This window comes from Ursus arctos, unplaced genomic scaffold (genome assembly GCF_023065955.2).
Source record: "Ursus arctos isolate Adak ecotype North America unplaced genomic scaffold, UrsArc2.0 scaffold_16, whole genome shotgun sequence".
NCBI lineage: Eukaryota > Metazoa > Chordata > Mammalia > Carnivora > Ursidae > Ursus > Ursus arctos.
Window position 1 is genome coordinate 23,439,727 of NW_026622830.1, and position 15,193 is coordinate 23,454,919.

Genomic DNA, 15,193 nt, shown 5'->3' on the forward strand with positions numbered 1-15,193 from the left:
AGTAAATGCTTAAGTTCATAAGAAACTGCCAAATTATTTGTACATTTTTACATTCCCACCTGTACGAGAATTCCAGTTGCTATAGATCCTTGTCAGCATTTGATATTATCATTCTTTTAATTTAAGCCATAATTGTAGGTGTGTTATTTCTTTGTAGCTTTAATTGGCATTTTCGTAATGACTACTGATGTTGAACATCTTTTTATATGCTTGTTGTAAAGTGTTCAAATCTTATGCCCATTTTTCATTGCATTTTTTATCTTACTATTGAGTTTCCTTTGTCTTTACCCTTACGTGTGCATAAACATACACAATTAAGGGACGCCTGGGTAGCTCAGGCAGTTAAGCGTCTGCCTTCGGCTCAGGTCATGATCCCAGGGTCTTAGGTTGGAGTACCTCATCAGGCTCCTTGCTCAGTGGGGAACCCGCTTCTCCCTCTGCCTGCCACTCCCCCTGCTTGTGCACCCTCTCTCTCTCTCTCTCTCTCGGACAAATAAATAAAATTTAAAAAAAAAATAAACATACACAATTAACAAAATTGAAGTAATACAATTTTATGTACTTTCATATTTAAAACATGAACATTTCTCATGGTATTAAATATTTTTTTAAAGATTTAAGCAGGCTCCTCACTGAGCAAGGAGCCCGATGTGGGACTTAATCCCAGGACCCTGGAATCATAACCTGAGCTGAAGGCAGATGCTTAACTGACTGAGCCACCCAGACGTCCCTCATGATGTTAAATATTTCTGAGAAGATGAGTCTTAATGGAGAAGCAATACCTGAGAGAGGGTCTTCACCAGAATCCCAGTATGCTGGCACAATTTTCTTGAACTTGTCAGCCTTCAGAGAACTGTGAGAAATAAATTTCTGTTGTTTATAAGCCACCCAGTGTGTGGTACTTAGGTACAGCAGCTCAAACAGACTAGGACAATTGTGAAATGAGAATTTAATAATTTTTTTCCTAAATATTTGACCAATTTGTCTCAAACTACAAAACAAAATTATCCTCCCCCACAAAGAAATGTGACACAAAATTCATTAATGAACAGTCAGAACTAAATAAAAGGAAAAGTCACCAACAGCAGCCCATAAAGTGGAAGACAATATTTGCAAATCATACTTCTGATAAGGGATTTATATATAAATTATATCAAAAACTCAGTGTAACAAGAGATAAAGAAGGAAAGAAGGACACAACATAATCATAAAGGGAATGATCCAACAAGATTACATCAATGGATAGATCATCCAAGCAGAAAATCAACAAGGAAACAGTGGCTTTGAATGACACATTGGACCAGATGGATCAAACAGATATATTCGAAATATTTCATCCTAAAACAGCCGAATACATATTCTTTTCAAGTGGAACAATAAGGAACGTTCTCCAAAATAGATCACATGGTAGGCCACAAAACAACTTTCAACAAATTAAAAAAGGTTGAAGTCATACAGTGCATCTTTTCTGACCACAATGCTATGAAACTAGAAATCAGTCATAAGAAAAAAATCTAGAAAGAACACAAATACATGGAGGTTAAATAACATGATACTAAACAATGAATGGGTCCACCAAGATCAAAGAGTAAATTAAAAAATACATGGATAGAAATGAAAATGAAAATGCAAGAGTCCAAAATCTTTGGGCTGCAGCAAAAGCTGTTCTAAGAGGGAAGTTTATAAAATATAGGCCAGTTGCAAGAAGCAAGAAAAATCTGAAATAAGCAACCTAACCTTATTTCTGAAGCAGCTAGAAAAAGAAGAACAAATAAAACTTCAGACCAGAGAAAGAAGGAAATAATAAAGAATAGAACAGAAATAGTTGAAATAGAAACTGAAAAAACAAACAGATTAATAAACCAGGAGCTGCCTCTTTGAAAAGATCGACAAAATTGATAAAGCTTTAGCCAGACTCATCAAAAAAAAAAAGAGAGAACTCAAAATCAGAGATGAAAGTGGAGAAAGAACAACTGACACCACAGAAATACAAAGGATTATAAGAGAATATTATGAAAAATTATATGCCAACAGATTGGACATCCTAAAAGAAATGGATAAAGTCCTAGAAACATATAACTCCCCAAAACTGAATCAGGAAGAAATAGAAATTTGAGCAGAGCGATTACCAGCAATGAAATTAAATCAGTAATCAGAAAACTCCCAACAAGCAAAAGTCTAGGACCCAGTGGCTTCACAGGTGAATTCTACTAAACATTTAAAGAGGAATTAATACCTGTTCTTCTCAAACTATTTGAAAACATTTAAGAGGAAGGAAACTATCCAAATTCATTCTATAAGGCCAGCATTACCCTCACCCTAAAACCAGATAAAGACACTACAAAACTATAGTCCAATATCTCCGATGAACATAAATATAAAATCCTCCACAGAATATTAGCAGGGGTGCCTGGATGGCTTAGTCAGAAGAGCGTGTGACTCTTAATCTCAGGGTTGCAAGTTCAAGCCCCACTTCGGGTGTAGAGATTACTTTAAAAATATTAGCAAAATAATTAAACCAAATCCAACAATATATGTAAAAAAATCATTCACCATGATTAAGTGGGATTTATTCCTGCGATGCAAGAATGGTTCAATATTCGCAAATCAATCGATGTAATACATCACATCAACAAGGAAGGGTAATGATATGATCATTTCAATAGATGCAGAAAAAGCATTTGACAAAGTACAACGTCCATTCTTGATAAAAACCCTCAACAAAGTGGGATTAGAGGGACTATACCTCAACATTATAAAGGCCGTATATGAAAAACCTAACTAACTTCATACTCAGTGGTAAAACTGAGAGCTTTTCCCCTAAGATCAGGAACAAGCCAAGGATGTCTACTCTTACTGCTTTTATTCAACATAGTACTGGAAGTCCTAGCCACAGCAGTCAGACAAGAAAAAGAAATAAAAGGCATCCAAATTGGTAAGGAAGAAGTAAAACTTTCACTATTTGCTGATGTCATGATACTATATATAGAAAATCCTGGGGCACCTGGCTGCTCAGTCTGTAAAGCCTGGGACTCATGCCCCATCCTGGGCATGGAGCCTACTTAAAAACAAACAAAAACAACCCTAAGGACTCCACCAAAAAACTGCTGGAACTGATAAGTGAGTTCAGTAAGGTTGCAGGATACCAAATTAATATACAAAAATCCATTGCATTTTTATACACAAATAATGAAGTAGCAGAAAGAGAAATTAAGAAAACAATCCCATTTAGGGGCGCCTGGGTGGCACAGCGGTTGGGCGTCTGCCTTCAGCTCAGGGCGTGATCCCGGCGTTACGGGATCAAGCCCCACATCAGGCTCCTCCACTATGAGCCTGCTTCTTCCTCTCCCACTCCCCCTGCTTGTGTTCCCTCTCTCGCTGGCTGTCTCTATCTCTGTCGAATAAATAAACAAAAAATCTTTAAAAAAAAAAAAAACAATCCCATTTAAAGTTGAACCAAAAAGAATAAAATACCTAGGAATAAACTTAACCAAGGAGGTGAAAGACCTGTATTATGAAAACTAGAAAACACTGATGAAAGAAATTGAAGATGACACAAACAAATGGAAAGATAATCCATGCTCATGGATTGGGAGAACTAATGTTAAAATGTCCATACTACCCAAAGCAATCTACAGATTGAATGCATCCCGAGCAAAACACCAAAATTTTTCACAGAACTAGAACAAATAATCCTAAAATTTGTATGGAACTACAAAAGACCCTGAATAGCCAGAGCAGTCTTGAAAAAGAAGAACAAAACTTGAGGTATCACAATCCAGATTTCAAGATACACTATGAACCTGTAGTAATCAAAACAGTGTGGTACTGGCACAAAAGTAGACACATAAAGTAATAGAACAGAGAGCCCGGAAGTAAACCCACAATTATAGGTCAATTAATCTATGACAAAGGAGGCAAGAATATGCAATGAGAAAAAGTCTCTTTGGCAAATGGTGGAAAGACTGGATAGCCATATGCAAAAGAATGAAACTGGACCACTTTCTTTCACTATACACAAAAATAAACTCAAAATGGATTAAAGACCTAAATGTGAGATCTAAAAGCATAAAAATCCTAGAAGAGAGTGTAGGCAGTAATTTCTCTGACATCAACTGTGGCAATGTTTTTCTAGATAATGTCTCCTGAGGCAACGGAAACAAAAGCAAAAATAAACTGTTAGGACTACATCAGAATAAAAAGCTTCTGCACAGCAAAGGAAACAATCAACAAAACAGAAAGACAGCCACTAAATGGGAGAAGATATTGCAAATAACATGACTGATAAGAGGTTAGTATCCAAAATATATAAAGAATTTACACAACTCAACACAAAAAAACCCAAATAATCCAATTTAAAAAAGGGCAGAAGACATGAACAGACATTTCGGCAAAGAAGACATCCAGATGGCCAACAGACACATGAAAAGATGCTTAGCATCACTCATCATCACGGAGATGCAAATCAAAACCACAGGGAGGTATCACCTCTCACCAATCAGAATGGCTAAAATAAAAAACACAAGAAACAACAAGTAGCAGCGAGGATGTGGAGAAAAAGGAACCCTCATGCACTGTTGGTGGAAATGCAAACTGGTGCAGCCATCTCAAAAAATTTAAAAATAGAATTAGCATATGACCCACTAATTCCACTACTGGGTATTTACCAAAGAATGTGAAAGCACTAATTCTAAAAGATATGTGCATCCCTATGTTTATTGTAGCATTATTTACAATAGCCAGATTATGGAAGCAGCCCCAAGTATCCGTCAATAGATGAATGGGTAGGGGCGTCTGGGTTGCACAGTCAGTTAAAGCCTCTGACTCTTGGTTTCGGCTCAGGTCATGATCTCAGGGTTGTGAAATCGAGCCCCGAGTCGGGCTCTGTGCTCGGCTTAGAGTTTGCTTAAGAATCTCTCTCCCTCTCCCTGTTGCCCCTCCCCCTGGTGCTTGCTCTCTCTCTCTCTTTTTCTCTCTCTCAAATCTTTTAAAAAAATAGACGAATGGATAAAGATGTGATATAATACACAACAGAGTATTACTCAGCCATAAAAAATGAAATCTTGCCATTTGCAGCAATATGGATGGATCTAGAGGGTATAGTGCTAAGTGAAATAAGTCAGAGAAAAACAAATACCATATGATTTCACTCATATGTGAAATTTAAGAAACAAAAATGAACAAAGGAAAAAGACAAACAGACTCTTAAATGTAGAGAACAAACTGGTAGTTACAGGAGTGGGGGTTGGGGGACGTATGGATGAAATAAGTGAAGGGAATTAAGAAAACACTTATTTTGGGGGTGCCTGGGTGGCTCAGTCGTTAAGCGTCTGCCTTCGGCTCAGGGCGTGATCCCAGGGTCCTGGGATCAAGCCCTGCATCGGGCTCCCTGCTCTGCTGGAGCCTGCTTCTTCCTCTCCCACTTGCCCTGCTTGTGTTCCCTCTCTCGCTGGCTGTCTCTCTGTCAAATGAATAAAATCTTAAAAAAAAAAAAAATACACTTATTTTGATGAGCACTGAGTAATGTATAGAATTATTGAATCACTGTATTGTACACCTGAATCTAATATAACATTGTATGTTAATTATCCTGGAATAAAAACAAAAGAATGATAAAATGTTAAAGATAAGATAGAAAAAAATATATATCAAGAGCTCGTGTAACTCAATAATAGACTCAAATATCCCAATTTTAAAAATTGACAAAGAATTTGAATAGATATTTCTCCCAAACAAATTGTGCCAGTGTCAAATAAACATGAAAATATGCTCAACACCATTTGACACCAGGGAAATCAAAATCACAATGAGATACCACTTCGTACCCACCAGGATGGCTATAATCAGAAAGGTAGTAACAAGGGTTGGTGAGAATGCAGATAAATTGGGACCCTTGTAACACTTCTGGTGGGAATGTAAAATGGTGTAACTGCTTTGTAAAAACAGTTTGGCAGTTCCTCAAAAGGTTAAGCATAGAACATATGACCCAGCAGTTTTACTCCTAGGTATATATATACCCAAGAGAGATGAAAACATCCACACAAAAACTTGTATACAGGGGCACCTGGGTGGCTCAGTCAGTGTGTCTGCCTTTGGCTCAGGTCATGATCCCAGAGTTCTGTGATCAATTCCTGTATTTGGCTCCTTGCTGGCAGGGAGCCTGCTTCTCCCTCTGCCTGCTGCTCTCCCTGCTTTTTTTTTTTTTTTTTTTTTTAAGATTTTATTTATTTATTTGACAGAGAGACAGCCAGCGAGAGAGGGAACACAGCAGGGAGTGGGAGAGGAAGAAGCAGGCTCCCAGCGGAGGAGCCCGATGTGGGACTCGATCCTGATCCCCGAATACCGGGATCACGCCCTGAGCCGAAGGCAGACCCTTAACAACTGCGCTACCCAGGCGCCCCTGCTCTCCCTGCTTTTGCTCGCCCGCGCTCTCTCTCTGTTAAATAAATAAAATCTTTGCCACTTAGTTAAGTCAAAAACAAAAACAAATGAAAAAAACAAAGCAGAAATGTAAGGTCAGCCTGATTTCTGGTTCTCTGTGTATGACTTTTTTTCTTTGTCGGTTATTTGTGGGGCATTTTCTTTATCCTTGAAATCTAAAAGTTTGACCAGAAAAAATCTAGTTGTCACTATCTTTTCAGTAGTTTTGTCTGTTGTTGTTTTTTTAATTCAATTAGCCAACATATAGTAGTACATCGTTAGTTTCTGATGTAGTGTTCAGTGGTTGATCATCAGTTGCCTGGTATTTTGTGAGCGCTTTTGAGCTAGAGATGCAGAACATTCTTTGACTCAGGAAAGTATTCATTTCCCCTTTTAAAAACCTTTGATTATTGGGGCACCTGACTGGCTCAGTGGGTAGAGCATGCAACTCTTGATCTCAGGGTTGTTAAGTTCAGGCGTAGAGCCTACTTAAAACAGATAAACAAAAACAAAAAAATTTTGATTATGGTTTCTGTTCATTTGTTTCAGGAATAACAATTAGTTGAAATTTATTTCCCTCTTCTCTCCTTATCTGTCTTCTCTCATAGTTTCTATTACTTTGTCCTTTCCATCTCTATTATGCAAATTTCTCAAATTTGTAATCCCCATACATCTAATTAAATATTCTGCTCTTTACAACTTCTAGTAAAGATTTGAAATGAGTTGGCATATTAACTTTTTAAAGTATTTTTCCTTTGCTTTTCCCCTCTCTTATTTCCACTTTCGCATCTCAACGACTTCTTTTCATTTCTGTCTATGGACTTTGATCTCTCATTTCAATGTTTTATCAGATTTGTTGAGAATAATGTAGTTGATGTGGAAAATTTAACTTGTTCCTCCTTCCATATTCACTTTCTGAATTACGAATGCAGAATTTCTCTTATGTTGTGGAATGTCACCTCCCCGCAGTTATTCTTCCTTGAAAAAGGAGAGGAGTATATAGGTCTAGCACCTACCCAATAAACAGGATAGGTAGGTACCTCACTGGCTACTTGTTGGTACTAGAAATGGTCCTTTCAGATACTAAACTAAAGGACTAATTGGTGCCCATAGTTTTGGAATACTTTTTGTGTCTAGCAGTCATTTTTGTGCCTCCTACTTGATTTGAGGGGACAGGGGCAAGGGGGGACAGGGGAATCAATTTCTGTGGCCTGGGTAATTTGACTTTGGAAAAGAGAATTTGTTTTTGATAATTTGAAGCCTAAGCTACAAATACCTGTGGTTCCTGAATGTAATGCTCCTAGGGCCTTTGCTTGCTCAAGTCTTCCTGCATCTGTCTTCAAATACCAAGATGTGTGTACTATTTTGTGTATTATAGAACCTGAAGTAGGGAGGGGAGGCCATGGGCATGTAATAGTGCTGACTCTTCTAAGTGGGTCTGTCAGGTAGGGTGGTACATATCACCTCTGCCATTGCTGGCTCTGGAGAGAGCTGTTTTATTTTTTAAAGAGATTTATTTATTTGAGGGTGAGAGAGAATGAACACAGGGGGCGGGGAGGGGTAGAGGAAGAGAGGGAGAGAATCCCAAATAGACTCTGTGCTGAGCCACAGAGCAGACTCGGGGCTCAATCTCATGACCCTGAGATCAGGACCTGAGCTGAAACCAAGAGTCAGATGCTCAGCTAACTGAGCCACCCAGGTGCCTCTGGAGAAAGCTGTTTTAAATCAGGTAGTTGGAGGAGGTGGAGCCACATGTGGGGGTTAGAAATCTGTTACCTTCCTGCCTAGCTCTTTTGTTGTATTTCAAGCCCCATTCCTGCCTTGGGCAGGAAAGTAATCTTTGGGTCCAACAGTTCTTTAAGCTTTGCAGTCCTAATTTCCAGTGTTGTTAATAACTTTGACTGTCATTGTTTCCTTAAGTGTAGCAATGAAAATACCAATGAAAAATTAAGGCGGAGGCAATGATAGAGATGAACCAGGTACTGTTAGGTAGCCTCCATTTTAACTTCCAGCTTGGCTTAACTTCTTGAAAGGAGGAAGTTGAGAGAATAGTGTGGAAAACAGTGACTTGTGGAAGAAGAAAGAGTTAGAGATCTTGTACCAAATGATTTCCAGTTCCTCAGGGAAGTATGATTAACATTGAAGTCAAATAGCCAAGGATTAAAATAATAATAGTTTCCCTAGATCTGGAAAATGTTATGCCATCATTTTCTAAACGACAGCATGGAAGCTAAGAAGGGTTAAGGGACTCCAAGGTCATAGAAAGGACATAGAAAAGGAACTTCAAGGACATGGAGAAAAACCAAGATGGAATACAGGCTGGTATAGTTCACTTCTAGATTCTATTTAGTCATGTTTTATTTGATTTTCTCACAAATAATTTGGCCTGTATTAAAAACAAATTTAAAGAAACAACCAAATTTTATAATAAGCAAAAGAAGAAAAAGCTTTCGTTTCTCCTTCATCACTCTCTTGGAGCAAATTTTTTTTTTTTTAAGATTTTATTTATTTATTCGACAGAGAGAGAGACAGCCAGCGAGAGAGGGTACACAAGCAGGGGAACTGGGAGAGGAAGAAGCAGGCTCATAGCGGAGGAGCCTGATGTGGGGCTCGATCCCATAACGCCGGGATCACGCCCTGAGCCGAAGGCACACGCTTAACCGCTGTGCCACCCAGGGGCCCCTCTTGGAGCAAATTCTTAAGCCACATTCCCCACCTGACTCAGTTTCCTCATACAAATAATGTATGAAAAATGTAGTTCTAAACTTTGGCCTCATATTAGAATCATCTGGCTACTGTTTAAATGTCCAAAGCTCAGGCCACAGTGCAGACCTAGTATGACTCAAGCATTATTTTTTCAGGTTTCCCAAATAATTATAATGTGTAGCCAAAGTTGAGAGCTGAAGTTCTTTCAAGGCATATACTCATTTGATCTCAGATATTCTGACTTCAGTCATTTTAGAGTAGTTGGGGCGGTTCTAATTAGTTGAGTATTGGCCTGAAATAAACTAGATCACTTGGTTCTGATATTTCTGCCAGTTGTGCACTGTCTGTGAGTAGGGTAGAGCCACCCTTTAAGAAGAGAGTTTGGTATGTGGTGGAACCTGAGGTTGAAGGACCAGACCTTGCGGGGCTGGATCCCAGGACATGAGATCATGACCTGAGCCGAAGTCATTTGCTTAAGCGACTGAGCCACCCAGGCACCCCACCTCCCAGGATTTATTTATGCCCACCCCCCCAGGTTCTTAATATGAAAAATTTCAAACATACAGAAAAGTTGAAAGAATAATACAGTGATGATAGTTTGCTATATTTGCATCATGTCTGTCTAGCTACCTATATTTGCTGAATACTTTGAAAATTAATTTCTACACAATCACAAATAACATTACCACACCCAAGAGCATTTTTTAAAAGATTTATTTATTTATCTGAGAGAGAGGGGAGAGGGAGAGAGAACACAGCAGGCGAAGGGGCAGAAGGTGAGAGAGAAGCAGACTCCCTGCTGAGTGCAGAGCCTTAGGTGGGGCTTGATCCCAGCCAGGACCCTGAGATCATGACCTGAGTGGACATGAGATGCTTAACCAGCTGAGCCACACAGGCGCCCCCATTGTGTGTTGTTTTTTTTCTTTTAAGGTTTATTTATTTATTAGAGAGCCGCACACACACGTGCGCATGTGGGATGGGGGGAGCAGAGGGAGAGAATCTCAAGCAGACTCCTGGCCAAGTAGGGAGCCCGACAAGGGGAGACTGACAGGGCAAGCCCGACAGGGAGTTCAGTCTTATGACCCTGACATCATGACCTGAGCCAAAACCAAGAGTTGGAGGCTCAGCCCAGCTGAGCCACCCAGGCGCCCCACACCCAAGAATGTTCTTAAAAATGCCCTAATATCTTCTGTTACTTCACATTTGGTTTTTCCCACTGTCTAAAAACATTTTATGGCTGTTTTCTTCAAAGTGGGTCTAAGTAATACTCATGCATTGCATTTGGTGGTTATATTTCTGAAGTCTTTTAATTGAGAACTGTATCTTCCCCCCCTATCTCTTCCCTTAAGATTTTGGGTTTTGAAGAGACCAAATCAGTTTTGTTGTAGGAAGTCCCACATTCTAGATCTGATTATTTCTTCACGTAATGGAATACTTCTTGTAATTGTTTTCATTGCTCTTTCTCCTGAATTTCCTATAAAGGAAAAGTTAGGTTTAAAGATGTGTTTACTACTGGGTATTTACCCCAAAGATACAGACGTAGTGAAGAGAAGGGCCATATGCACCCCAATGTTCATAGCAGCAATGTCCACAATAGCTAAATCGTGGAAGGAGCCGAGATGCCCTTCAACAGATGACTGGATTAAGAAGTTGTGGTCCATATATACAATGGAATATTACTCAGCTATCAGAAAGAACGAGTTCTCAACATTTGCTACAACATGGACAGCACTGGAGGAGATAATGCTAAGTGAAATAAGTCAAGCAGAGAAAGACAACTATCATATGATTTCTCTCATCTATGGAACATAAGAACTAGGTTGATCGGTAGGGGAAGAAAGGGATAAAGAAAGGGGGGGTAATCAGAAGGCGGAATGAAACATGAGAGACTATGGACTATGAGAAACAAACTGAGGACTTCAGAGGGGAGGGGGGTGGGGGAATGGGATAGACCGGTGATGGGTAGTAAGGAGGGCACGTATTGCATGGTGCACTGGGTGTTATACACAACTAATGAATCATCAAGCCTTACATCGGAAACCGGGGATGTACTGTATGGTGACTAACATAATATAATAAAAAATCATTTAAAAAAAAAAATAAAGATGTGTTTAGACCTAGGTTAGGTATTTTGGGTAATAATACATTGTAGATGATGACTGGTACTTCAGGTTACATCACATCAGGAGGCATGAATAAAAGGTCTCACTTTAATTAATGAGTTTGATCACCAGGTTAAGCTGGTAACTAACATATCTTTCCATTGTAAAGATACTTGTTTTCCCTTGCAGTTAGGAAGTAATCTGTGGAATAATCCTTTAGCACCATGGGAATTTCGTTTCCCAACAGTTTTCACCAGATGATTTTTAGCACCCCTTGATCATCTTTGCCTGAGTCACTTATTTCATTGGAGGTTGCACAATGGTGATTTTAAAAATTCTTTCCTTCTGCATTTATTAAATAGCATTCTAATGTAAAGGAGAGCTTTCCCTCTCTACCAAGGATGAACCCTTCTTTTTTTTTTTTAACAATATTTTTGTATTATGTTATGTTAGTCACCATACAGTACATTCCTAGTTTTTGATGTAAAGTTCCGTGATTCATTACTTGTGTACAACACCCAGTGCACCATGCAATACGTGCCTTCCTTAAAAGAAGTAAATTGCTTGCTTCATTCTGTTTCTTTATCAGTCTTCAGAGTAAGGAGTTGATGTCATAGTTACCCCTAATGGTGACTTTCTTTCTTTATTTTTTTTTTTTTAAGATTTTATTTATTTGACAGAGATAGAGACAGCCAGCGAGAGAGGGAACACAGCAGGGGAGTGGGAGAGAAAGAAGCAGGCTCATAGCGGAGGAGCCCGATGTGGGGCTCGATCCCATAACGCCGGGATCACGCCCTGAGCCGAAGGCAGATGCTTAACCGCTGTGCCACCCAGGCGCCCCTAATGGTGACTTTCTGAGCAATTTTTTTTTTTTTTTTACTCTCTGAGCTATTACTGTGTGTTTATGGATTCTTATTTATTCATGATATTATAATGAATTTTAGTCAATATTCTTTTCAATACTTAAATTGTCTCAAATTTGCTGGTAGAAACCCCTTAAAACTGGCTCCTAGGTCTTTATGACATGCTCCCCATTGGTCTGAGTGCTTCCTTAGCCTTCTGGTACAACATAATTTTAAAAAATTTACCTTGAAGATGATAATTTTTTTTGTATTTTGTTTTTTTGTATTTCTTTCTAGCTTTTTTTTTTTTAAAGATGTTACTCATTTGTCAGAGAGAGAGAGAGAACAAGCAGAGGGAGGGGTAGAGGGAGAAGCAGGCTCCCTGCTGAGGAAGGAGTCCGTTGCAGGACTCAGTCCCAGGATCCTGGGATCATGACCTGAGCCGAAGGCAGGCGCTTAACCCACTGAGCCACCCAGGTGTCCCTAGAATATTTTGTTTTAATATTAACATATAAAAAATATTTTTCTCCTCTTTTCTTGTCAGAAGTAGCATACTATATTCAATGTTTTACTCCTTGTTTTTTCTTCTCTCAATAATGTATCTTGGAGATCATTCCATATCAGTGCATAGAGAACATCTTTATTCTTGCTGCATTTCCTTTTTATTAAATGTACTGTAATTTAATCAGATGGACATTTGGGTAATTTCCTATCTTGCTAATGCAAACAATGCTTTAGTGAATAACCTTGTATATACGTCATCTGGTGTGGGAACAGGTGTCCCTGTAGGATCGGATCACTAACCAGAAGTGAGATTGTTGGGTTAATGGTCTATATAATTATAATTTTGATAGATAATACCTAATTGCTGATGTTAGACTACTACTAGCAATGAATGAGAGTGTCTGTTTTCCCATAACCTTGCCAAGAGAGTGCATTATTAAATTTTCGGATTTTTGCTTATCTGATGAGTGAAAAAAATTTTTTTCTTCTTATGTGTGAGGTTGAATATTTTTACATATGTTTAAAGTTCATTTGTATTTCCTTTTCTTTGAATTTTATGATCATATTCTGTGTCCATTTTGGACACAATACTTTGTCCAAATTACTGTTCTCTTTATTTTATGTATCTATGCACACACATATATATATATACACAAACCTATGTTTTTTTCTATAGTATGTTTATATATGGGATATTTGCTCTTTCATCAGTGACATGATTGCCATTATTTTTTCTTACTTTGTCATTTTATTGTTTGTTGGGGTTTTGTTTCGCTTTACTTATGATGTTTTTTGCTTTGCAGAATTCTTTGATTTCTATGTATTCAAATTTATCCTTTTTTTTTAATAGCTTTGGATTTTGAGTCATAGTTAGAAAATCCTTACCAACTCCAAGGTTATAAAGATTTCTTCTGTATTTTCTTGTAATACTTGTATGGTTTCATTTGTTATATTGAAGTTTTGGGTTCACTTGGAATTCTCTTGATATGAGGTATAGCTCTAACTTTATTTTTTCCCTAGATGGCTACCTTACTCCCATTTAGTGAAAAATCAAATTTTTTCTACCTTTATGAGATACTAAAATTCCATATCCATTTTGATCAATTTGGGGAATTTTAGTCTTCTGTTGGTCTCCCATTCGTTTATATGCCAGTACTACACAGTTTTAATTATTGAGGCATTATGTTTTGATATCTGGTAGGACTTTATCCCTTTCACTACTCTTATTTTTCTTTTTTTTTTTTTACTCTTCTTGTTTCCATATGAACTTTAAAGTCAGCTTGTCCATTTTAAAAAATAAACTAACATTTTTTTATTGGGATTATTAAATTCTAAATTAGGGAGAATTACCTAAGAATTTGGTGCATCATTCCATTTGTTCAAGTCTTTTTTGTATTTGTGTTCTTCATTAGTGTTTTAAAAATTTCATCTAGTGGTTCTGCATTTTTTTAGTTTATTCCTAAATATTTTATCTTTTTGTTGCTGTTATAAATTAGATTTTTCCCACCTACTAGTGATTGATTGCATATGTGATAAAAACTATTGTTTTCTGTGTATTTTGTACCCTTCTACTTTACTGAATTTTCTTATTTTTCTTGGTTGATTTTCTAAGATGTTAAAGAATACGAATACAAATATCATCTGCTAATAGTGACAGTTTTACACTCTTCTTCCCAATTTTTTACTATTACTAATCTTGTTTCATTTCACTGACTTTATACCTTTTGGCACAGTGTTTAATAATACATAATGGATATCTGTCTTCTTCCCAACTTTCCCCCGTTAAGCAAGCTGCTGACTTTAGGGCTAAAAATATATATTTTGTCATGTTAAGGAAGTGTTTATATATTCCTATCTTATTTTTTTTAAAGATTTATTTGTTTATTTTAGAGAGGCAGTGAGAGAGCATGCACGTGAGCTGGGGGAAGGGGCAGAGGGAGAGAGAGAAAGAATCCTCTAGCAGACTCTATTCAGCGTGGAGCCAGACACAGGGCTCAGTCCCAGGACCCTGAGATCATGACCCAAGCTGAAAGCAAGAGTTGGCCGCCCAACGAACTGAGCCACCCAGGTGCCCCTATTTGATTTTTTTTAAATCAAGAAGTGTTGAATTTTGTCAAATGACTTTTGATATCTGTGGAGATGATCATATGCCTTTTTCCCTTAGTTTCCTAGTAGTGATCCTTTCTTGCATTCCTAGACCAAATTCCACTTCATTATGATTCATTATTTTTCTTCTAATGTACTGTTGTATTCAATTTAAGGTTTGATTTAGAATCTTACATTAATTTAAGAGAGATTGATCTATAACGTTCTGCCTGCAGTTTGTATCAGCTTTTTATTTTTTTAAAGATTTTATTTATTTGAGAGAGAGAGAGAGGGTGCATGAGCAGGGAGGAGAGGAAGAAGCAGGCTTCCTGTGATCAGCGAGCCTGACGTGGGGCTCAATCCCAGGACCCCTGGATCACAACCTGAGCCAAAGGCAGACACTTAACCAACGTAGCAACCCAGGCACCCCTGTATCAGCTTTTGATACTCATGTTATATTTGCTTCTTAAAAGGATTTAGGAAGTTTTTTCTTTTCGTATGCTCTGGAGTAGTTTCAGATCACTAGACTTATCT

General features: G+C 38.0%; 1 protein-coding gene across 11 annotated transcripts in view; it reads left to right on the forward strand.

Moving 5' to 3' along the window:
* NCOA6 (nuclear receptor coactivator 6) overlaps window positions 1-15,193 on the forward strand; it is a 98,140-nt gene that overhangs the window by 20,596 nt on the left and 62,351 nt on the right. Inside the window, exon 1 of one of the 11 annotated variants that reach the window (XM_057312575.1) lies at window positions 14,340-14,642. The exons of the other annotated variants lie outside the window; for them this stretch is intronic. The gene's annotated coding sequence lies outside the window, so the exon portion shown is untranslated. Of the gene's footprint in view, window positions 1-14,339; window positions 14,643-15,193 lie in introns of those variants that run through there. 11 annotated transcript variants of the gene reach the window in all.